A 23,574-nucleotide genomic window follows, 5' to 3' on the forward strand; every position below is an offset into this window, starting at 1 on the left:
TTGTCACCTCATTCTGAGTTTGATGGATGAGCGTGGGGCTGGTCAGCGGTCCCTGAGGCCAGCAGCTCCTGGGCCACCCCAGGGGCCGGGACGTGCATGATGAAATGTCTTCTGCCCGCCCGCCCGGGGCCGGTGACAGGCCCTCAAAGGAAATGCAGCCCCTGCAGAAGCGATTCACGCTCCGGCTCTTTGTGGCGCTGAGGTCGGCTTTTCTTTGGGGCTGAAGAAAGGGCCACCGGCTCCTGTTGTCTCTGGGAATGCCATCCCCACGGGCCACCGGCCCTCTGAGCAGCGCGCACAGGGCCACTCCTCGTTTTGATGAGGTTTCAAAAGCCCTGGCTGTGGCTGGGCACCCCCCCCCCCCATCCCCCGTCCCCAGGGCTGCGCTGGCTTCCAGAAGAGAGAACGGGGCTCCTGCCATCACAGCTGTAGCCCCAGACAGCGCCTGGTCCCCACAGTGCCCTGTCCCATCCGCGAGGTCCTCCAGTAGTGAATTGGATCTTGGCTTGATTGGCATCTGACTCCCACTGGAACGTACCCTCCTCGTGGGCTGTTCTTATTGGCATTTGGTTCCAGCCCTGCGTGGGTTCTCTTTGCTGGAGAGGCCGATCGGGGTCCAAAGGCTCCTTCCCTGGCCCCCAAGCGGTGTTCTGATCACCTTGGGGTGGACACCACAGAGGAAATTTAAAGAATGGCTCTTTCTCTTGGCGGGGGGGGGGGGGGGGGTGGAGTGAGGGGAGGCAGGGATAGAAGCCAGACTTCTTCGACTATGTCTCCTGAGGAAGACAAGGTAAAGGCCCTCTAAAGGACCCCACGCTCTAGTCCCCAGAACCCGTGAATCGTGAGCTTACAGGGCAAACGGAACGTTGCAGGTCTGATTGAGTTAAGGATCCCCAGAGATTAGTCCTGGATTCCCCAGGTGGAGCCAATGTCATAACAGGGTCCTTACCATTGGGAGGCAGGAGGGTCAGCATGAGTGGAACTGTGATGATAGAAGCTGAGGTCGGGGAAGGGGCCATGGACCAAGGATGCAGGTGGCCTTGGGGAGGAAACACATTCTCCCTAGAGCCCCCAGGAGGAGCTGTCCCTGCAGACACCTTGTGTTTAGGACTTCTGAGCTCCAGGCCCGTGAAGAATAAATCTGGCCCTCGCTGGTTTGGCTCAGTGGATAGAGCGTCGGCCTGCGGACTGAAGGATCCCAGGTTTGATTCCGGTCAGAGGCACATGCCCAGGTTGCAGCTTCATCCCCAGTGGGAGGCGTGCAGGAGGCAGCTGATCAGTGGTTAGCTCTCATCATTGATGTTTCTATCTCTCTCTCGCTCTCCCTTCCTCTCTGAAGTCAATAATGTGTGTGTGTGTGTGTGTGTGTGTGTGTGTGTGTGTGTGTGTTTAAAGAATAAATCTGTGTTGCTGTTTTAATATTTATGTTTTAAAAAAAATACATTTTCATTGGTTTCAGCTACCTTTTGCAGACTTGATTTGCAAATGCCCTTTTGCTGGGTTTGGTCCCGGTCTTGCTCGAGGGCCGTTTGGCACAGCTGTGACCTGCTGCGTGGTGGCGGTCCCTAGAGGGCTCCAAAACCAGGCTCCTGGCTCTAATCCTCCAGCTCTAGCACTTTCCAGAGCAGACCACTCACTCCACGGGTCTTAATTCAGCCTGGGCCATGCTCCAGGCCTCAGGTCGGTAGTGAGCAGGACAGACTGAGCTCAGGGGCACATGCTCCAGAGGGGACATGGGTGAAGTGTCCGGTGTGTCCAGTGCAAGGGGCAGGCAGGGCTGGGGGCCTGCTAAGCGGTAGAGAAAGCATCTCTGAGGTGACAATGGCATGTGATGAAACGCCCCCTGCCTCTCTTTTACAAGAACCTGTGTGGTTATACGTAGGGTCCACCCGGATAATTCAGGGTAAACGCCCATCTCAATACGTTTAACTGCATCACATCTGCCAAGTCCCTTTCACCATATAAGGCCACATTCACAGGGTCCAGAGACGAGGGCCTAGATATCTTGGGGGCCTTGACTCAGCTTACTACATGTCGATATTGTCCCCACACACAAGGGAATGAAACCTCTTTGAAGGCAGGGATTACATTTTTTTCTTTAAGTACAGTATATGCACAAATGATGAGAGCACACCTTGGTGATTTTCAAACTGAACGCACTTGTGTTTGAGAATCAGAATGTTTCCAGTGCCAGAGGCCTCGCTCAGGAAGCGGGGCTTATGTTTATGTCTGTTATGCTCCTTACTATAACTTTGGAACAGGGCCGGCCGTAAGCAGCATTCGATGGACACCTGGAAATAAGAAGAATTCTGAGCCGGGGGACACAGTGTAATGTGAGGACAGGCAAGTGCATCTGGGCAAGTCTCCACTCCTCTGGGTCTCAATTTTCTCACCTGTAAAAGGAGGATCTCAATAGCTCCTGTTTTACAAGATGTGGTAAGAATTAGGTGATATGATAGATATATAAATCCTCTGGCATAGAGCCTGGCACATAATAGGTGTTCAGGACGTGTGAATGTGGGTGCTGAAGTTGCACAAGAAAAAAGAAGTCTAGTGTAATCTGGGGTGCTATGTTGTGGAGAGGTTGCCTGGATCTGCAAGCTTGGATGTAGCTGAGAACAGTCTGGGCAATGCTAGAGCTCCTCTGTGCCCTTAAAAGCTCCCCCACTGTGGGGAGTGCAGCAACCATATTCCTGAGGTGCAGGGCAGTTGCCAGCTCCACGCAGACCCTTAGCTAGACACACCAGGTGCTTTTCCAAATTCGATGGGTTGATTTTTCTCCCCTGCTTGGGTGTACCAAGAAAAGTCCTCACAACCCAGGGTTGCCTGAATACTGCACCCACCTTGGATATCTGCTTACCTCGAGCCAGGATTTGGACAGGTGAAGAGCAGAGAAGAAGTGATGTGGTATTTTCAAAGGGGAACAGGGGAAGAGGCAGGCACTTGGAGAAAAATGGTCTCTTCTGCAAACTAATTTTAGGTGAGGTAGATTTGCCTCCTCCCCCAGCTGCATAGGTCTCTTGATTCCACTTGATTGACAAGAGCATTTACCTGTGGATTCTATGTCCCTCAGCTGATTTTGGTCCGTGCAACTCCTGTTGATGACTGTGCCTCCTGAGTTCCAAGGCTCAGCTGTCACCTGATGGAGGGCTGCTGGTTGGAATCTACTCTGCCTCAGCCCACTGGAGGCCACTGACCTGCCTGTGCAATTGGCATAAAAACAACTGGATTACCACTTTGTTATTCAAAGAATCATTCAAAGAAAAGGAAGTGAAGCTTTTATATGAACACATCACACCCAGTTTTCTAAATATTTACCCATAACCATGTCTCTGCCCTGCGGGCACATGGCCTCTTGTTCCTCATTAAAAGCACATCTGGTTGTTTTGGCTGATCAGAGGAGCCTAGCCATGCCCTCTCTCTGCCCCCAGAGCACTCAGAACACGGAATGTAACTGCCAGGTTGAGTATGAGATGGCTCCCGGGCAGGGCTTATTGAGGCCAGGGCCACCCTCTCATATCTGGATGACCACAGGCTTTTCTTCCAGTGACTTCTCCAGAACAGTGTCCAGAGTGGCTTATGATGGTCTGTGTCATGTCCCCCACCTCAGTCTGGACCTCAGCACCACCATTCACCCTGTGGCTGCTGTAACAAATGACCACAAACTTGGCGACTTAAATTTGTTCTCTCACAGTTAAATGCCAGAGATTCAAATTCAAGTCGCCAGCAGGGCTGTGCTCCCCTCAGAGGCTCCAGGGGAAGATGCTTCCTGTCCCTTGCAGCTCTGCTGGCTGTTTGCAATTCTTGGTTCCAATCCCTGCCTCCCTGGTCATGTGGCTTCCTACTCCTCTCCGTCTCTCCTCCGTGTGTCTCTCTTCTAAGAACGTGTGTGATTGCACTTAGGGCACACCCAGAAAACCCAGGATAAACGCCTCATCACAAGATCCTTAACTGCATCATACTTTTACCATATAAGGTAATTCTCACATTCCAGGAACATAAGCATATATTTTGGGAGGTCATATTCAACTCCATGCACACTCCAATTTTCACACACAACCTTAGTTCCCTGACTCCTGGTTGTTCCTCAAACATATGAAGCACATTTTTGAGGCCCTTCTCCCCTCCAATAGACTGCCCTTCTCCAACCCCACCTCTAGTGGCTTGCTCTAGCCCTTTTTGCAGGACTTAGAACTCACCTCTACTACTTCATCCTTTTTTATGTCTTTATCACCTCCTGACTTGAACACATTTGCATGTTTACTGTTTTATTTCCTGTCTCCCTCAACCAGCATGAATGCTCCACAGGACTGGGGCACAGGTGAGCATTTTTTGCAGCACAGGTGGGCATTTGGCACTGATGTGATGGTCTGTGGTCATCAGCAACCCTGGTCCTTTCTACCTTTCTGCTCCTCCCTCCCCAGCATGTGAATTCCTTTCTTGTGGCCTCATGATCCAAGATGGCTGCTCTAGCTCCAGCCATCCTATTGGCATCCCAGGCAGGGGAAGGAAGACAAAGGGAAGGGCAAGAAGGGTTTTCTTAAAAACCCCATCCAATAACTTCTGCTTGTGTCCCATTGGCTGCATCAACCTACAGGACTTCTGTTACTAAAGAAATGGAAAAGGGATTGAGGAGGTAACTGGCTGACTCTACACATCTGGGCATCTAAGCGCAAGTCATCTAATTCTGGATACCCATGAATCTCAGGAATCTATTTAAGAATTAGAGCAGTTCCTTCACTTCAAGGTGGTATCAAGGGGTGTGCAGTCATTGGAAAGAGCACTAGAATGGGAGTCAGGAGCCTGGGCTGCTCCGTCTGGCTCCACTACTAATTACTTTGTGACTTTGGGTTATTCCTTCCCCTTTCTGTGCCTTTAAAGAGGAAATTGGAATAGATATATTCAGCAGGAGTAGCCTCTTAATCTTCACCATCTTCATCATTGTCTTCACTATCTTCTTCTTCTCCTCCTCCTCCACCTTTATTATCATTATCATCTTCACTATTATCATCATCACCATTATCATATCAACTTCTCTATCTTTATCATCATCATCACCACCACTATCATCTTCACCATTATTGCATCTTTACCATCTTCACTGATATCATTATCTTCTTCCTCATCATAATATCCATCACCGCCATCATCATCTTCACATCGCCAGCATCATTTGTGTCACGGCTGTCATAGCTTCATCACCATCTTCACCACCACCATCCTCCCAGCTCCTCCGGAGCAGCTAGTGTAGATCAGGCATCATACTTCATATGCATCATCTCATTTCATCCTCACTGCAATGGTGTCAGGAGGCATGATTTTCTACCACCACTTCCACTTTTAAAATGAGGAAACTGAGACTCATGAAGGGTAAGTGACCTGCCACAGGAATACGGCCGGAAAGTGCCGGAGCCAACATGCAAACCAGATCTCTCTCTCTCCAAAGGCCCAATGCTGGTTTTCTCTGTGAGGCTCCATCCTCAGCCACCACCCACCCTGTGACCCGTGACCTCGAAGCCCTGACCTCGCCCAAGTGCTGACAGAGCCTCTATGCCAATTGCTTCATAGCCAATTAGCCCTTCCCCAGGCCCACTCCTTTGCTCCCCAAAGCTTGAGACAGGAGCCCCTTCCTTTCTTTCAGTTGGGATGGGAGGGCTCCCTGCTTCAAAGTCAGCCTCCTCATGCAGGGCCTGCCTATTGATGATGCCAAATTATCAAAGGGCCGCATCAAAGCCTGCCAAGGTGGCTTTCAGACGGGCAATTTACAAAACAAAAAGGGAGGCCTGGGCTGCGGTAAGTGGTGGGGGCCGGGTTGGTTGGCGAAGCCCTGCTTGAAAGTGTTGGCTAAGTTGGTTTTTGCTGCTAAAAGTGAGAGGTCACAGAACCACTCCCTCTGGCCCCGCTCAGCATAATCAACACCTTCGGACATTGGCTCCAGGCTGCTCCTGCCCAGGCAGGACTCTGGGTACCAGAAGGGGAAGCCTCTAGTTCCATGGGAGCAGGGAAACCATGTAAGGTGCAAAGCCTGCATCTCCTCTGGACCCAGAAAGGCGGCTGCAACTCCCTTGGCTCAGCTGCAAGTGCCTTGGGTGCAAGGGGCCCAGGAGTCACTAGGATAAAGGCCCTCGGCCTGTGGCTCTTTGCAGTGGTCATCAGGGTGCTACGAGGCAGCTCCTAAACTTTCTATCTCCTCTGAGCTCACAGCCGGGCCTACCACGTTCACTTGGCCCCTCCTGAACGAGGAGCCAACTGCTGCTAAGTGTAGCACCTGCACTGGGCTCCTCGTGGTGGTCCCCACCCTGAAAGTCAGGTTTGTCTTGTAGCCTGCTTTCTACTTGCATTGACAACAGCTATGATTTTCTGATAACATAAAATAGGCTGAACGCTTGAGTCATCACCTTCATCACTATCACCATCACCACTACACCTTCATCACCATCGCCATTATCACTACACCATCATCACCATCATCACATCATCATCACCATCGCCATCATCTCCATCATCAGTCTGTTATTCTTGTTATTGTTATCAACTAAGATCATGCTTGCTCTCTACCAACACTACTCTAGAGCCTTTGTATGGGTTAAGTCATTGATCCTGACTTAACGGGCCCTGGTGAGCGGCAGGGTCAGGACTGGGACTCAGGTCTGTCTGACTCCAAGCATCTGCTCTGTGGCTTTTGGACTCAAACTGATGCAGGGACTCCATGGCAGACTCGACTCTGGGTGGAAAGTTGGTAGAATGAGCAAGACGATGAAGGCTTCTATAGAACCATCCTCTTTCATCTTGAAAGTCTCAGTAGAGACTTAGCACATTGAGGACACATGGACCTGGGCTTCCTGGGACATTATGGGGGCTGCCTCTTGATGGGTCTGAGAAGTGCTGCAAAGCAGCAAAAGCATGTGTTTTTCACCAGGCTGGGAGCTGCAAGCTGGACTGTGGGAACCTGTCAGTCCAGGGGTTGTGTGCTGATCGTTCAGAAAAAATGATTGTGCTAATTAATAACCTATATAGAAATGTCAGACTATGTATAGATATAGATGAGGAAGTAGATGTAGAAGTAGATGTAGATGTAGATGTAGATGTAGAAGTAGATGAGGAAGTAGATGTAGATGTAGATGTAGATGTAGATGAGGAAGTAGATGTAGAAGTAGATGTAGATGTAGAAGTAGAAGTAGATGTAGAAGTAGATGTAGAAGTAGATGAGGAAGTAGATGTAGATGTAGATGTAGATGTAGATGTAGATGTAGAAGTAGATGAGGAAGTAGATATAGATGAGGAAGTAGATGTAGATGTAGAAGTAGATGTAGATGTAGATGTAGAAGTAGATGTAGATGAGGAAGTAGATGAGGAAGTAGATGAGGAAGTAGATGTAGAAGTAGATGTAGATGAGGAAGTAGATGTAGAAGTAGATGTAGATGAGGAAGTAGATGTAGAAGTAGATGTAGATGTAGATGTAGATGTAGATGTAGATGTAGATGTGGATGTAGATGTAGATGTAGAAGTAGATATAGAAGTAGATGTAGATGTAGAAGTAGATGTAGATGTAGAAGTAGATGAGGAAGTAGATGTAGAAGTAGATGTAGATGTAGATGAGGAAGTAGATGTAGAAGTAGATGTAGATGTAGAAGTAGATGAGGAAGTAGATGAGGAAGTAGATGTAGATGAGGAAGTAGATGAGGAAGTAGATGTAGAAGTAGATGTAGAAGTAGATGTAGATGTAGAAGTAGATGAGGAAGTAGATGTAGATGTAGATGTAGAAGTAGATGTAGATGTAGATGAGGAAGTAGATGTAGAAGTAGATGTAGATGTAGAAGTAGATGTAGATGTAGAAGTAGATGTAGATGTAGATGTAGATGTAGATGTAGATGTAGATGTAGAAGTAGATGAGGAAGTAGATGAGGAAGTAGATGTAGATGTAGATGTAGATGTAGAAGTAGATGTGGATGTAGATGTAGATGTAGATATAGATATAGAAGTAGATGTAGATGTAGATGTAGAAGTAGATGTAGATGTAGAAGTAGAAGTAGATGTAGAAGTAGATGTAGATGTAGAAGTAGATGAGGAAGTAGATGTAGATGTAGAAGTAGATGAGTAAGTAGATGTAGATGTAGATGTAGATGTAGATGTAGATACTAGAATATCCTTGATTTAGCCAAGGAACCGGCTCCTGTGATTGTGAGGCTGGCTAGCTGAGTGCCACAGGGCAGGCCACAGCTGGAGATCCCTGACTGCTTCTGCATGGGAGCCCACGGTTGGAGCACTTCTTAATGAGTCCATTTCCTGGACAGATACTTCCTGTTGGCCCTGGAGTTCAGTGATGAATGGGCACCAGATGGAGGCTCAGGGTCAGCTCTGCCCAGGACATGGCCTCCTTTGCATCCTGGACCCACCTGGCTCACCCACTTGGGAGATAGCCTGGCATCCTGGTTTGGGCACAAGCTCTGGAATCAGGTCACCTGTGTTCAAATGCCAGGTGCCCTGCATCGCAGCTGAGGGCAAGCTCCTCATCCTCTTCCGGTCTCAGTGTCCTCATCTGTGAAACAGGAAATACGGTGACAATACCACACTTTGGAGGGAATGCCTCGAGCCGAGTGTTTACAGTGAGTCTGGTATTGGGCAGATCTTTCTCGATGTTGGCCACCCTCTGCCCACACTATTCCAAGGACTTCACTTGGATCCACTCAGTGATCCTGACAACAGCCCTGCAAGGCAGGCACCTTAGCATCGCCCCTCTTACAGCTGAGGGATGGGGCTGCGGTGGCTCCTGCTGCTGCTGGCCGTGCTGCTGCTGCTGCTGCTGTTTCCCGTGCTGCTGTTGGTGTCGCTTCAGGTGTTGATGGTGTCAACATTGTTGCTGGTCGGAGGCCCGTGGCCATGTCATTTGCCTGTGGTGCCCACCCCAGAGGGGGCTGCCTCTGGGCTCTGTGTGTGACCCCACCAGCCGGCTCTTCCTCCCACTTCAGGGCTTCAGGAAAAGCCCAGGGCTGCCAGGGAGGGGCTGCCCCTGCCAGCGGGCGCTGCGGGCCGGCCTGGCACACCGTGCCGCTCAAGGTGCGCCAGACTGCAGCTGGCCCCCGCCCCCGGCCTTTCTTCTCTCCTTTTTGTTCGGGCCCTTTTGATTTGGGAACAAGGCCCCTTTATGTGGCTCCGGGCCTGGCCAGGCCTCCCCGTCCCACCCAGGGCTGGGGATTTCCTTTTCATCTGGCACGAGGAGCCCCGGGCTCGGAGCGAGATAGCAGGAGGGATTTGGTGGTGTCACAAAACCTGGGTGACTCAGCTTTCAGTGGGCATTGTGGCCTCGCGGCTTTGATATTTTAAGTGGGAATCGCAACAAAGGGGAGCCAGGACGGCTGGGCGGTAAGGCTGCTCGCAGGGGATCTTAATGGCGTGGCCCTCTCAGGCTCGCCCGCTGAAAGGAGGCCCCTCTCCCAGGAGGACTATTTCATTTCGGTGGGATGACTGGCCTGTGACCCCAGCCTCCTGAGGGTGACATTGAGCAGGGCTGTCATCTCGGGGTGGGGGGGGGTCGACTGCCAGCTCCTTGCCCCCACCCAGCCGCCTCCTCACCTGCCCTTAGTCCCTGGAGTTTCCCACGGGGAGCAGCAGGCTGCTCTGGCCAGGCGTTTTCAGGCAGAGGGCCTCTTGGCGGGCCTCTGGCCTGGTTCAGGGACCCCCTGGCCCGGTTCAGTGAGCCCCTGGCCCAGTTCACTGAGCCTCTGGCCCGGTTCAGGGACCCCCTGGCCCGGTTCAGTGAGCCCCTGGCCCAGTTCACTGAGCCTCTGGCCTGGTTCAGGGAGCCCCTGGCCCGGTTCACTGAGCCAGCCTGGAGGGCCTGGAGTCCAGGGGAGCCTGACCAGGAGGGAGGAGCCTGGTGGGAGGCGGCCAGCATGGACTCAGAGACTTACCGAGCAGACAAGACAGACAGCACAGAGGACAGCTCTTCCCCTTTGCTGTCACCCTGGCCTATGAGTAGTGCCGGGTGCGGCAGAAACAAACATAGATGGGCCTTTAGATTTTCTGTGCCTCAGTTTCCTCATCTGTAGAATGGTCTCCCAGGGCTCTGTGAGGGTGAATAGATAAGGCCCACTCGGTGTTTTACCAGACTCACGATGAGTCCGCACAGATGGACTCGTTTGGGGCTGGTCGGTTATTCCCATCCATCTTCCTGGCAGACGCCATGCCGGATGGCCTAAGGACGAAGGACCCGAGACCAGGCATCCAGGTGCAAACCCCGCCGGGGAGCCTGGGGCTTCAGAGCCGGCTCTGCTTCAGGCCCCTCCTCTGCCGGGCGGGGTGGTGATCGTACCCACCCAAGGTGGTGTGGAAGGACCACCTTGGATTCTGGGAGGAGAGTCTGGTGCGGGGCCTGGCCCCTTCGGGGCCCTTGACTAAGGTGACCAGACGTCCCGCTTTTGGCGGGACAGTCCTGATTTTTAACAATTTGTCCCGCGGCCATGTGGCTATTTAGCCAGGATATGAGTTTTACATTATTTTTGTTAATTTTATAATGTTAAACTTTAATAATAACAAATAATTGTTGAGAACTGATTATCGAGAACTGCTTGTCAAAGTTCGCATTGTTGATCAGTTGTTAGAATTCGACCACCATTGTTTGGACTTAATGAACAATGGCATTTTTTGGGATTGGCAACGACGAAGACATTTTGTAACTGTCTCTCAGACGAAACACATCGTACTGCGTGCTAGTAAGCTAGTTAAACAAGTGATGTCATTACAAATCAGCTATTCAGATAATTTAGGTAAGTAATTTATTTATTTCATAAATACAAAAATTTTCTTGAATTTAGCAGACAGTACTCGTATTATTTATATTTTATAGTGGCGGCAAAAAGTCTTGCACCGGCCTTGAAAGTGACACTTACGACTTACGTTACGGCAAATTCAGAGGAAAAATAATACAAGTTAGTATTGTTATTATTTAGAAAGAAATATAGGATTAAAATAATTTTTAAAATATAGTTACTTTATAACAATCTAATTTATAAACTAACAATAAAATATGTTCATGTAATTATGTACCTACTTACTGTGTTTTTAAGCAATATGTATATAATAATTTATAATATAATTTTAAATTATTTTTTTTAGATTTTTAACATAATGAGTAAGAAAAGAGGATGCAAATTCAACGATGATCTAAGAAGTGAATTTCCTTTTATTAAAAAAACCAAAAGCGACTACAATATAGACCAAATTTTTAATCAAGAACCCCCCCCCCCCCCCGCCCCGGGGCCGAAACCGGTTTGGCTCAGTGGATAGAGCGTCAGCCTTCGGACTCAAGGGTCCCAGGTTCGATTCCGGTCAAGGGCATATATCTTGGTTGCGGGCACATCCCCAGTAGGGGGTGTGTAAGAGGCAGCTGATCGATGTTTCTCTCTCATCGATGTTTCTAACTCTCTATCCCTCTCTCTTCCTCTCTGTAAAAAAATCAATAAAATATATTAAAAAAAAAAAAAGAACCCCCACCCCTCCCCCCGGTCAATGGTGTCCCAATTTACCAATGTTAAAATCTGGTCACCTTACCCTTGACCCACAGGGCTATTTCAATGATGATAGTTTTGACGGCCTGTCCAGAGGGCTGTGGGCTGACGTGTGGTTGGTTGGAGGCCACGAGTTGGTAGGCAGGACCGCCCGGGGCCATGCAGCTAGCAAGCACAGAACGGAACTGGAACTCTGGCTGTGGGGCTCCTAGAGACCTCCCCCATCCCCTGCCCCCCCCTCCCGTGCCACAACGTAACGGGGAGAGGGCAATGGGCTTGCCTCACTCCAGGCCAGGCAGCTAGGGTGTCCTTTCCTCTCGCCCATGGCTGCCCCCTGACAGGGAGGCACCGGGGAGTGGGCAGCTGTGTGTTTGGTGTTTGGGAGGAACACGGTTCCCCGGAGCTGGGACCCAGTCTGTGCTGTTCACCTTCGTGAATGCACAGCGCAAATGGGGCGCCGTGTGATGTGGTAGGCAGCACCGGGTCATGGGAGCAGACAGCCGTGGGCTGCCAGGGCGCAGGGTGTGTCCCCTCTGGGGAGGGGGTCACAGTCCCTTCTCATGTGGTCCAGGTGCCAGGACTAGCGAGCACCGGCAGGGCTCTAGGCCTCGATTTCTCCATCTGAAAAATGGGAACGACGGAGACAATGATGGTGTGCCTCCCTCACCGGGGACTGCTTGGGACTAGCCGCCGTGGACATCATGTGAGAGTGTAGGAACTGTACCCCCCAAAAGATGTCTCTAAGCCCCAATCCCAGAACCTGTGAATGGGATCTTACTTGGAAATAGGGCCAGAATGGTTCAGTGGTTGACCATTGATTGACCTATGAATCAGGAGGTCACGGTTTGATTCCCCAATCAGGGCACATGCCCGGATTGCAGGTTCGACCCCCAGGAGGGGGCGTGCAGAAGGCAGCCAATCAGTGATTGTCTCTCACCATTGATATTTCTATCTCTCCCTCTCCATTCCTCTCTGAAATCAATACAAATATTTTTTAAAAGAAAAAGAAATAGGGTCTTTGCAGATGCAATCAAATTAAGATGAGGTCACGCTGGAGAAGGGTGGCCCTAATCCGATGACTGGTGTCCTTTATTTAAACTACTGACACTATTACATATGCTCCCCATTTCCCTTCCTTTGCCCCCCTTCCACCCAGCCTGCCCCGGCCCCCCATCCTTTGGCCATCACCACACTGTTGTCTAAGTCCATGGTTATGCATATGTTCTTTGGCTAATCCCTTCACCTTCTTTCATCCCCCCAATTCCCCACCTTCGACTGGTGTCCTTAGGAAAAGAGATCATAGAGGTCTAGACCCACACGGGACAGAAGGCCATGTGATGATGGGGACAGGGACTGGAGGGATGTGGCCATGAGCCAAGGAACACCGGAGCCCCAGATGCTGAGAGAGACAAGGAGGGCTCCTCCCCCAGAGCCTTCTGACACCTTGATTTCAGACATCAGCCTCTGGAACTGTGAGAGAATGAATTCCTGTCGTTTTAAGTCCCCGGTCTGTGGAGCTTTGTTACAGCCGCCCCAGACACTATGACCAACAGTTACTAGCAGCCGTCACTAGTCCAGGCCCCAGGTGCAGGCCCAGGAGCAGCCCCACAGGTCGATCCACACCTGAGGGTCGGATGTAGGCAGTGGACGCTGCTGAGCTGAGCTGTTGGGAGGGGACACAGTTCCAGGTGCCGCCTGCCTGCCCAGTCCCTCCACCCCCTACCCTACCCACCCCCCCACCCCCAGACTGGATCAGCTCCTCCAGTTACGGTGTCCCAGTGCCACCAACTCCTTGAAAGTGGTCACAGGGCTGCTATTAGTCATCATTTCAGGTACCTACACAAAGTCCTCCCAGCCACTCACTGTGCCTGCTCTGCCCTTCCACAGCCTTTTCTTTTCCCGACTTTGAACATGAATGAATTTTAAAGACTACAGTGTCCCTTTAAAACCAGACGAATGGGAGTGGGGATGGTTGGGGGTCCAGAATGCTCTGAAGGAGGAGTGTCCTCTACCTGCCCTGATCTCCCAGGACTGGAGGGCAGGCCCGGGGAGGACAGCAGCTTGGGACCTGGGCCTGGGTTCCAGGGTTCCAGTGCCAGGAAGAAAAGTCCCCACAACTTATGGCTATAAAAACCAGTAGGAATTGAGGCCGAGGGAGATGGAGGCTGCTGGAGTTCCAGGCAGTTCCTCTTAAAGGGCCCATGCACCGACTTCCTCAGATTCACTCCTTCTGAGTTCTAGCGCTGGTGCAGCAGCTCGAAAGGCACCAGGGACACACGGAGGGGAACTGAATTGTGCGGCACCAGGCTGAGGGCTGGAGGGACAGCTTTCTCCAGACAGAAGTGCAGTCAGAGGCCATTGTTTCTCTTCTGAGCCTCCTCCCCACAGAGCCAGCAGGATCTCAGTCTCCATCAACCTGGCTCATGCAAATAGCATGGGATACCCTAGGGATACCCTGAGACCCCGCCCCATGCAACGTTCCCACCCACCCAAGCTGTTTCCAGTGTCTCCTCAGGAGGGACCTCACAGGGGAGACATTTTTCACAATTTTTGTCCGCCACAAGTGGGTATGAGACCAGCCAATTCTGCATTTCTGCCCCTCCTACCAGTCTCCATGCGGCTTCTTCTTGATATCCTTAATCGTAGAACTTCTATTCAGCTCGATTTCAGGTGGTTCTGAATAATGGCTGTTCTGTAGCTTCGTCGTAATTTTGACGTGGTCGTGGGGCGATGCGAGGACTGCATTTACATACACCGCCACTTAACTGGAACGCCCTTGCTGAGTTTATTTTTAAAGTTACATTGTAATTAGGGCGAGTGATGCTGCTCTCTATTCTTGATAAAGGTGTAAAGTTTCCTTTGAAATAAATTTAAGTAAAAAATAAAAATCAATTATTTTGTTCTTTTCATTGTCTCGGGGTCTGGTGGGACTCTCAGCTGCTTCGAGTCCCACGGGGATGAGCCTGCCGCACCCCCCGGACCTGGGATCCAAGGATGACGGTTCTTGAGGGAGGCGGTGTTAATCCAGGAACGGGCCCAAACAAATATGAAGCCGCCGCCCCACGACCCTGGGCCTCTTACTTCCCTTCTCACCTGCAAAGGAGGACCAGAAGGCCCCTCACAGGGCTGCTGTCAGGGGTGAAGAGTCATAGCTCATGACATCGTTCCCATACTCAGTACCTGTGGGGCCATACTAAGGGGTTTGTCGTCCCAAAAACCCTATGACACATAGTGTTACTATGTGTCCATTTTATAGATATAGAAACTGAGGCACAGAGCAGTCAGGTCACAGAATGGGCTGGTCTGAGGGCAGAGGCTGACTGCACTGAGCACACTGTGTCAAGACCCACATGGCAGGTGGGCACTCGTCCGTGGGAGCAAGTAGCTTTCCGTGAGCGAGCCCACGCCATGCACCTCCGCTGTGACAGAAGTGGCCCCAAACTCTGCAAACCCATGTCAACAGCACCAGTGGCTGCAGAATGTCTGCAGGTTTCCAATCTATAGAGACCGAGCCTCAGCCCCCCACCCCCCTCGAACCACAGCTGCTGGCCCGACCCCTCGACAAAGCCAGTGCCTGGTAGGTTTGGAGTTGGAGAAATGTCCGCAGAGCTGGAGCCTGCGGAGCCGCCGAGCGTCTGGCCTCGCACACGGAGCGGCGTACCTGGGGTCTGGTTACCTGGGACGCTCCCGTGTGCCTAGTGAAATGCCATTTTTCTTTCAGGCCCTGCCCTCTGAGCCTCAAAGCCCAGCGCAGGCAGGTGGGACTCCTGTCCCTCTGTCCTGAGCCCGGATGATGGACCCCCTTCCTCTCATTCTAGGCACCTGAGCGAGCCCGGAGAATCCAAATGGAATTCTAAGGTGACACTTGAAAGAAACCCATTCACCGGCACGTGAGTTATTTTTGTTGTGAAGACAATGGCGAGTGGCAGGAGAGGAAACAGAGGGAGGCCCCTCCCACCCCATTCCTCCACGCTAGTCACTCTGGTGTCTGGTGTTTTGTGTCTGCCCCCTGCCAGGACCTGGCCTCCGGTAACAGACCCAGAGCAGGTTTTTCAAAATATAAAATACGTCTATATTTTTCTCCTGTTTGCAAACAAGATAGTATGTGTGCAATGTTGAATGCTGCTTTTCACTCTTTTTTTTTATCATGAGCTTTCCCCACAGAGCACTTCATCTTCATCGTCTCCTTAAAGCTGCAGGGTGGACACCGGAGGGGAGGAGGAGCCGGCGGTTCAGTGCAGACTACGGAGCTGGAGCCCTGCCCCTGAATCCCGGCCCTGCCCCTGAATCACCGCTCTGCCCCTGGGCCGCTGAACACCTATAGGCCAGTTGCTTGGCCTCTCTGTGCCTTTGTGGGTTGTTGGTTTTTTTAGAAATCTTTGAAATTAGGCTACTCATAGCCCATACCCACTAGGGCTGTGAAGAGGATTAAATGAATTAATACTTAGAAGATGCTTAGAAGGACACATTGTGTGTAGGGAACGCTATATCGGTCCTATCTGATAAGTAGATTTTCACCTATTGTCAGTGTCTGGGTGTGTTCATCCCCTGTTGGCTACAAATCACAACCTGAGGACTAGCACTGTCTGGCTCTCTCTTGTTTTGTTGTTGTTGACAGTATTACAGATGCCCCCTAATTCCACCCCCCTTTACTCCCCTCTTCCCAGCCCCTCTCCCCCCAGGCCCTCACCACACCACCATCTGTGCCCATTGGCTCTTTCTCGGTGCTGGATTCATCCGCTCCTGAGCCCAGGGCTTCCTTTCTGGGCCTCAGTGTCCTCATCTGTGAAATGGAACATAGTCTCCACCTTGTCTGTGCACAGAACTCAGGTGTGATACAGCGGAGAGTGTGCGTGAAAGGGAAGGTTTGGCCCAAACCTGGGGCAGTTTGGGGGGATAAAATTTGAGAGACTTGGAGCAGAGGAGGAGCCCACGATGCTTGCTGAGCGGTTAAGTGAGGGTCCAAAGGAAGCCAGCATCGGGGGGCAGGGGACTGCTCCCCGGCCCCACCCAGGCAGAGTTTGTGCCCCCTGCCCGTGCCCAGATAGCCTACAGGTGCCACTCACCTTTGTCACCCACCTTCTCCCTGGCGGTAATGGTTGCTGCCTGCCCTCCCGGCCTCCCCCAAGAAAACAATGTGTTCGTCTGTGTCCTTAGCTCCCGGCCTGGCACGAAGCTGGAACTCAGGACACTGGTGGATGAATGAGTGAGTATTTGAAGGAGCAGGTGAGTGAAGGACAACATGTGAATGGAGGAGCTGGCTGTCTTTTCATCTCACAGGTGGTCTCAGACAGCGATTCCCGTGCAGGTGGGCGTCCGATCGGCCTGGAGAATCGAGTCAGATATTGGAAGCAGCCGAAGCCTGGGGTGCTCATCATGAAGACGGCAGCGGCTCCTCAGTGCTCTCACCGTACCCCTTCAGAGGGCCCTGCAGGAAGTGGGGTCTCCAGGTGGGTTCAGTGGCCTCTGGGGGAGGTGGGCAGGGGGCGGGCAGTGGCCTCCGGGTGTGGTCTGTCTGCTCTCAATCACACAGGTGAGCCACCGGCGTTTGAACAAACACTCCCGCGCCCACCTGGACAGGCGGCCCCTGCAGAGTCATCCCAGTGGAGACGCAGAGACACAAACTCACTTGCTCTCCACACACTCCCTGTTGGGAAGGAATGACAGCCGGTTCTGAGGACACCTTTGCAGAGAGTGCGTGATGAGAAAGCCACTTCCTTTCCCGGTGTCTAGCCTTGCACCTCTGGTCCCTCGGGGGGGCAGGTCCCGGGAACTGGGTCTCCCCTGGCTTCTGTGGCTTTCCCGTCCTTCCCCCGCCCCAGGGCCAGCGATGGGCTACATCCCAGGCCAGAGATGGCGGTCAGAGGCTCAGGCCACTCCCGGCATTCACAATGCAGGTGAGCCAATCCAAGTTTGGCGAATGCGGCCGCAGAGCCCCCAGAAAGGACAGCAGCCATGGGAGGGGTGCCCCTCTTCTACCTTTTATCAGGGGCTCTGTTTTAGGGGACCCATGCTCCCCAAACTCTTCAGCAGGCCCCACATTCATAGTGGGGGGTGGGGTGGGGAGAGGCCTAGCACTCTGGGCAGAGTTCGTTCCTAGTCCTGGTTTGATTGGGCCCAGAGCCCCCCACCCAGTGCCCTGGCTCCTGCACCCTGGAGCAGCGATGGGGCGGGCCTGCCGGAAAGGGGTAAGAGCCGTGCAGGCGTGCCTTGGGGGACAATGGCTGCTGATTTGTACACTGGTGGGGACAGGCAGGTGAAATCAAAAGCTTCAGGGACAAGAGGGACCAAAGGCAGGAGCTGGAAGAGAAGCAGCTATCGTCGCCCGTCCCCCTCACCCCCCACAGGAGCCCTGGAGGCCGGGACCGCAGGGCAGAGGGCAGAGGGCAGAGGTGTGGGACCTGGGCTGGGGTGCCTCTTTTCACCCCGAGCAAGAGCAAGGAGCGAGCTAGGGACCTCAGGAGTGTGGGCGCCAACCCAGCTGTCATCGTGGCTCAGAGGCACTCTTTCCATCTGCGGCATGTCCCCAGGAGAGACACAGGGCACCCCAATAACCCAGGCAGCGCTTCCCTAGCCTAATGATGGCCCCTGAACTCAGCCCATTGTCCCACATAATCTGCTGCTAAAAGGATTTAAAATTCAAGAGAGAAAACTGTTGAAGCCAATTAGCTCCATTGTGCAGGCTTCAAACAGCCAGAGGCCACGGCTCCTGGGCCCCAACTTCCCCTCTGAGTCAAGCGGAGCAGCTCCACTCAAGCCCGTCCCTCAGTCCGTCAGTCTGTCTCGCAGCCAGAGTTGGACCTGCTTTCATCTTGTTGAGTCAGTGTTTTGAGTGTAAGCTGGGAGAGCGGGTCTAGGGCCCAAGGCCTACCCATGAGGTCATTACTTCCCGGGCTGGGCTGGGCTGGGGAGCAAAGGCACTTGTCTGAGCTGCGCTGTCCACCTGAGGTCACCTGTAGGGGACACTGAGACGCGCTGACTCTGCTCACAGGTCTCGTTGATGAGTAGCGTCTGAATCCAGCCCCAGGGCGCACACCTGATGTGATCGAGCCACCTGGCTCCCACCAGCTGCTCGCAGGAAAGAGCCGGTGACCAGGGCGCAGGGTAGGAACCCGCTGCCCCTGCCCGCTTCCTTCCCTCTCACCTGCAGATGTGAGTCCTGATCCTCACACCTGTCCCAGCTGGAGGGCCCCCCAATGACTCCCCAGCACAATACCCAGGCAGTGAAAATCAAAACAAGAGCGAAATCAACACGAAGGGCAGAGCAGAACAGTCCTCCTCCCTCTCCTCCCTTACATGCCTCCTCCTCTCCCAGACATCACTACCAACCCTACAGTTTCTCCGCTTTTTTCACTCAAACGACCAACATTATCAGGTCAAGGGATGCTGGGGACCTACCTTCCTTCCTTCCTTTCTCTCTCTCTCTCTTTCTCTCTCTCTCTCTCTCTCTCTCTCTTTCCCTCTCTCTCTCTCTCTCTCTCTCTCTCTCTCTCTTTCATGATCTAGGAATGATGATTGACTCAGGCCAAGCTCCGGGAGTGGGCACTGAGAAACCAGAGAAAAGCAGAGATGGATGGAGGGACCCCTCCCCCCGCCAAGGAGTCTCGGAGGGAATGGCATGCAGAGACACCCCCTTCCAGGAGGGACTCTCTCAGCTGGATCACCAAGAACAAGAAGAATCTAAACAAGCCCAAAATGGGCGCAGGGGAGGGGAGGGGGTGCTGCCAGGGTGGGGACAAGCAGCACAGAGACCCTGAGGTGAGCGGAGCTCCAGGAGGACCCGGACTGGTCAAGGCCCTGGGTGGGGGAGGAGGAGACGGAGACGGAGACGGAGAGGTAGCCGGAACCAGACCAAGTCCAAGTCCAAGTGAGGGATGTGGCCTTCACCCCAAAGGTGAGGGGGTGCCGCACAGGCAAAGAACTGGGGGGAGGGGAGGGGGTGCACAGCAGGTTTGAGGACGACAGTGGCAGTTGGCCTGGCAGCTGGCAGTGACAGAGACGGAGGCCCCGAGCCCTGGGACCTGCCGGGTGGGTGAGGGGGCCATCAGCTCGGGCCGTGGGCGGTGAGCGTCTCTCTGGCCTCTTGAAGTGGGGGGATGAGAAACGCTTCTCATGAACAGAAGCAAGCGTGCACCCTGCCAGCTGCTTCCTGGCTCGGCCCCTCACTGTCTTGGCTGGACCGGGGCTCAGGAAGGGAGGGGGACCCGCTCTGTGAGGAGGTGGGAGCGTCCAGGTGTGCTGCACAGGGTCTTGCAGGAACAGCAGCTGTTTCTAGAAGGGAAGGGCAACCTGTGCCCCAGGTGGAGTGAGCAGCATGTGCAAAGGCCAGGCAGGCTGGGGGCAGGGGGCGATCTCGCCGCTGGGGCTCACTTCGATAGTCCTCATCAGGACTGCCAGGCCCTAATCCGGGGGTGCTCCTGGTCGGCGACCCCATTCTGGAGCTGGACGCAGCCCAAGGTTCTGCTGACATCAAGGAGGGGGGTCCTTGTTCCTCTCTGCACCCAGCAGCCCTCACTGTCCTTGGGCACAGGCAGTGGTCAAGCCCTGGGTTCCTGAGACATTGGGCACTAAAGGAGCCCCTCACTGGTGCCATCTGGGAGCCTAAGAGAGAGCTGTGCCCCCCTAACCGGTCGGCTCCTGTCGGCGCTGGGACTAGGCTCTGCCCTTGGGAGTGGGTGGCCTTGCTGGGGAGGGCAGCCAGCTGGTCTACCCACAGGCAGAGAACTAGGCCGGCTGTGTGTGGAGATGCTGCTTCCAGTCCCACACCTGGTGCTCATGGCTTCTCACTTCGCCAGAAGCAAAGGCAGAGACAGAAAAAAGCCTGCTGCGCGGCCCGGGCCCATCCACGGCCTGTTGGGGATGAAGTTATCAGGTGGCAGAGGTGAGCCGACAGGTGGAGGTCCCCGCGGCCTTGCCTCACCTCCCAGCTGGGGAGCCCTGGACAAGTCTCATCAGGTCTCTGAGCCTTCGTTTCTCATCCGAAAGGCAGGGCTGCCTCAGGGTTTCAGGGCCGGCTGGCTCCAGGTGGCGCTAGAGGCCGGGGCTCTCTCCCACTGCTCTGGGGGGCACAATTAGACAGAGTTTGGGGCCTGAAGCCAGCACCCCATCTGGCAGTCACCCTGTGGGCAGGCTGGGGCCCGGTCACAGGACACTGCTCTGTTCCGTCCCCTCCCTTGGCTCCCTTTCCAGGGGAAGGCTCTGGAGAGCTGAAGTCTGAACCCGAGGGTGGGGTCACAGGATGTCACACAAGTACCAGATAGGCTGGGAGGGGGTTTGGGGGTGGGGGCCCCCAGAGCAGAGATCTAGGGAATCCTGGTGAGGTGGGCTGGGGCCAGGCCTGGGGGTGTCCAGGCCGGGGTCTGGAAGAGACCAATTAGTCAAATGGCTACAGTGACCATTTGGAAGCAATTAGCAGGGTCGCTATTACCACATTACACCCCCCACCTGGTTCCGCATTGGAGGGGAGGGGCGGAGGTCGCCGTGGGGCGGGTTGCGTGGTGCCTCAGCCCAGCCAGCCCAGCAGGGCTTTGTGAATGAGATCCATGCCCGGCCAGGAAGATGCCCCGAAACCAGGTGCCCCTCCCTTGGCTGCGCCTCAGCCCTGTGATGTCCGGAGCCCAGCCAAGGCCCTCGGGGGTGCCGGGGGCTTCCTGGGCCAGGAAAGACAGGGGTCAGGGAGATTGAGATCAAGAGGAAGGTGAGCAAAGCCTGGAGCCAGAGGGAGAGGCTATGGGCAGTGGGTTGGGGGTGCAGGCAGGTGGGCGAGTGCCCCCCAATGCTAGCCCAGGATGGGGTTGCTGCAGGGCCTCAGACAGCACCCTCTGACCTCAGGGTGCTCCAGAGCAGAGGAGCCAACACGGTCCAGCGAGCTTGGCTGTCTTGGCAAAGTCACACTGGAAGGGACCGCAAGCCGTGGGTGCCCACTGTCCCCGCAGAACCGTGACTAGTGCTCTGTTCCTCTCTCAAAGGCGTCACGGTTCCATGGGAAACTGGTCCCCTGGAGACGGGCCTGCTCTGTGCCGATCTTTCTACGGAGTCTCTCGCTGTCTCTGAGGCATTTTATGCCCGAGGAACCAGCATCTCAGAGGAGCTACATGGCCAAGTCCACTCGGCAAGGAAGTGGCTGCTGGGCCATTCGTTCTTTTGTTCCTTCCTTCCTTCTCCCCTTCATTCAGGGAGTAGGCACTGAGGGGCTGCCACCCAGGAACTGTGGGCACAACAGTGAACCAAGGCAGCAGACCTCCCGGCCTCCCGCCACCCTGCTCCACAGAAGCCCCTCTCCCAGTTCCGGGGGTCCACACGGCTGACCACAACGGGCAGGGCGCCACTGGGGCGGCGTGAAGAGGAGCGAAGCTGCAAACCCTGAGCTTCTTCCATAGAATTTTTCTGGCTCCTCCCCATCTTCCCGAGGGGAGTCCAGGGGAGGAGGCTGAGGCCTATACAGCAAAGGGGGTCGGGAATCCTGCCCTCCCCCTGACCCAGCAGGCCTTGCCTGCTTCACCCTCTGAAATTGATTCTCTCTCTGGATCCCAGGCCCATTCTCCCTCTCTTCTCGCTTCTTGACACCGCCACCGCCTCAGGAGGTACCTGCCTGACTCCGGAGCAGAGCAGAGCTGATGGCCTGGAGGGCGCCCCCAGCCCTCACCGTGTCCCTCGGTGCTCTCACAGGAAATCCAGGCTCAGGCCAGCTCTGTGGGTGGATGGGCAAGTCCCCTGCCAGCTCTGTCCCCAGGGGCTGTCCTCTGTCCCCAGTAAAACAGGCTCCTGGAGTCTGGGGCTCTAGCGATCGGTGGCCTGGTCTTTAGACTCTTCTGGTGGCAGACAGAGCCTGGCCTGGAACAACCTCCCCAGGAACTGAGGTACCGGGTGGCACCCCCAGGGCCCTTGGCACTGACCATCCAGGGTGGGCTCACTGAGGGCACATTGTGTGAGGCCACACTGTGAGAAATGTGGGGTGTGGCAGCTCCTGCAGCTCAGGGGGTCCCCTTGCCCTGCATGCCTGCCCCTCCCTTGGGCAGGGCCAAGATCCCAAATCCTGATGCAGGTGGATGAGATGGGTCATTCCAGAAGCCCTGAACCGGGAGCTAAGACTGTGGCTAGACCACGAGATCTCACAGGGTCTGTCCCCATCCCTGCCTGTCCCGTCCCCCTTGCCATGGAACAAGCCCCTTGCTTGAGCTTCTGTGTCAGTATCTGCTGTCCGCTGGCCAGGGCCTATGGGGGAACAGAGGCCAGGGAGCTGTGGGGGGACAGAGACCAGGGGATTATGGGGGGACAGAGGCCAGGGGGCTGTGGGGGGACAGAGGCCAGGGGGCTGTGGGGGGACAGAGGCCAGGGCCTATGGGGGAACAGAGGCCAGGGGACTGTGGGGGACAGAGGCCAGGGCGCTATGGAGGGACAGAGGCCAAGGGGTTGAGTGAGGACAGAGGCCAGGGAGCTGTGTGGGGGGGGGGGGTGGGGGGGGGGGAGAGGCCAGGGGAACTGAGAAGGGTGTGAGGTGTGGCTTTGCCCAGCACTCTATCCACAGCCCCTCCTCACTGGGGTCCCAAGGGGCGAGAGTCCCACACGCAGTCTAAGGGCCATCCAGGGGCATCTACCCTGCTGCCCCTGACACACCAGGCAGGGGCTTCCATACCCCCTCCTCTGGCCACCCCTCTCTCCTCTCCTCTCCCTTCTCTGAGGCCACTGCACCTCCCCTGCTTTTCTCTGGGGATCACGCCCTGGTCTCAGTCTCCATTTCTGCTTCTTGGTCTCGGTCACTCTCTCCTGTTCTCTCTGTCTTTCTCTCTGTGCCTGTCTCTCTTGCTCTCTGCCTCCTTGCCCCTTTCTCTGGCTCTCCGCTCTCCTTCCCAGCCCCCTCTCTGGCCCGTCACTGGGACCAGACCCTCTGAGACCCCCCACCCCCACCCCCACCCCACGTGTGAAAACCTTCGCTTCCGGATCTGACGGTTGGGGTGCGAGACAGGATAAAGCATTTCTCCGCCGGTCCGCCTCCCGTGGGCCGCCTAAGACAGCGCCGCGGCTCCAGCAGGGACTCCCGGACGCAGACACCAGCCCGGGGTTCCCC

This window comes from Eptesicus fuscus, chromosome 13, assembly GCF_027574615.1.
Source record: "Eptesicus fuscus isolate TK198812 chromosome 13, DD_ASM_mEF_20220401, whole genome shotgun sequence".
NCBI lineage: Eukaryota > Metazoa > Chordata > Mammalia > Chiroptera > Vespertilionidae > Eptesicus > Eptesicus fuscus.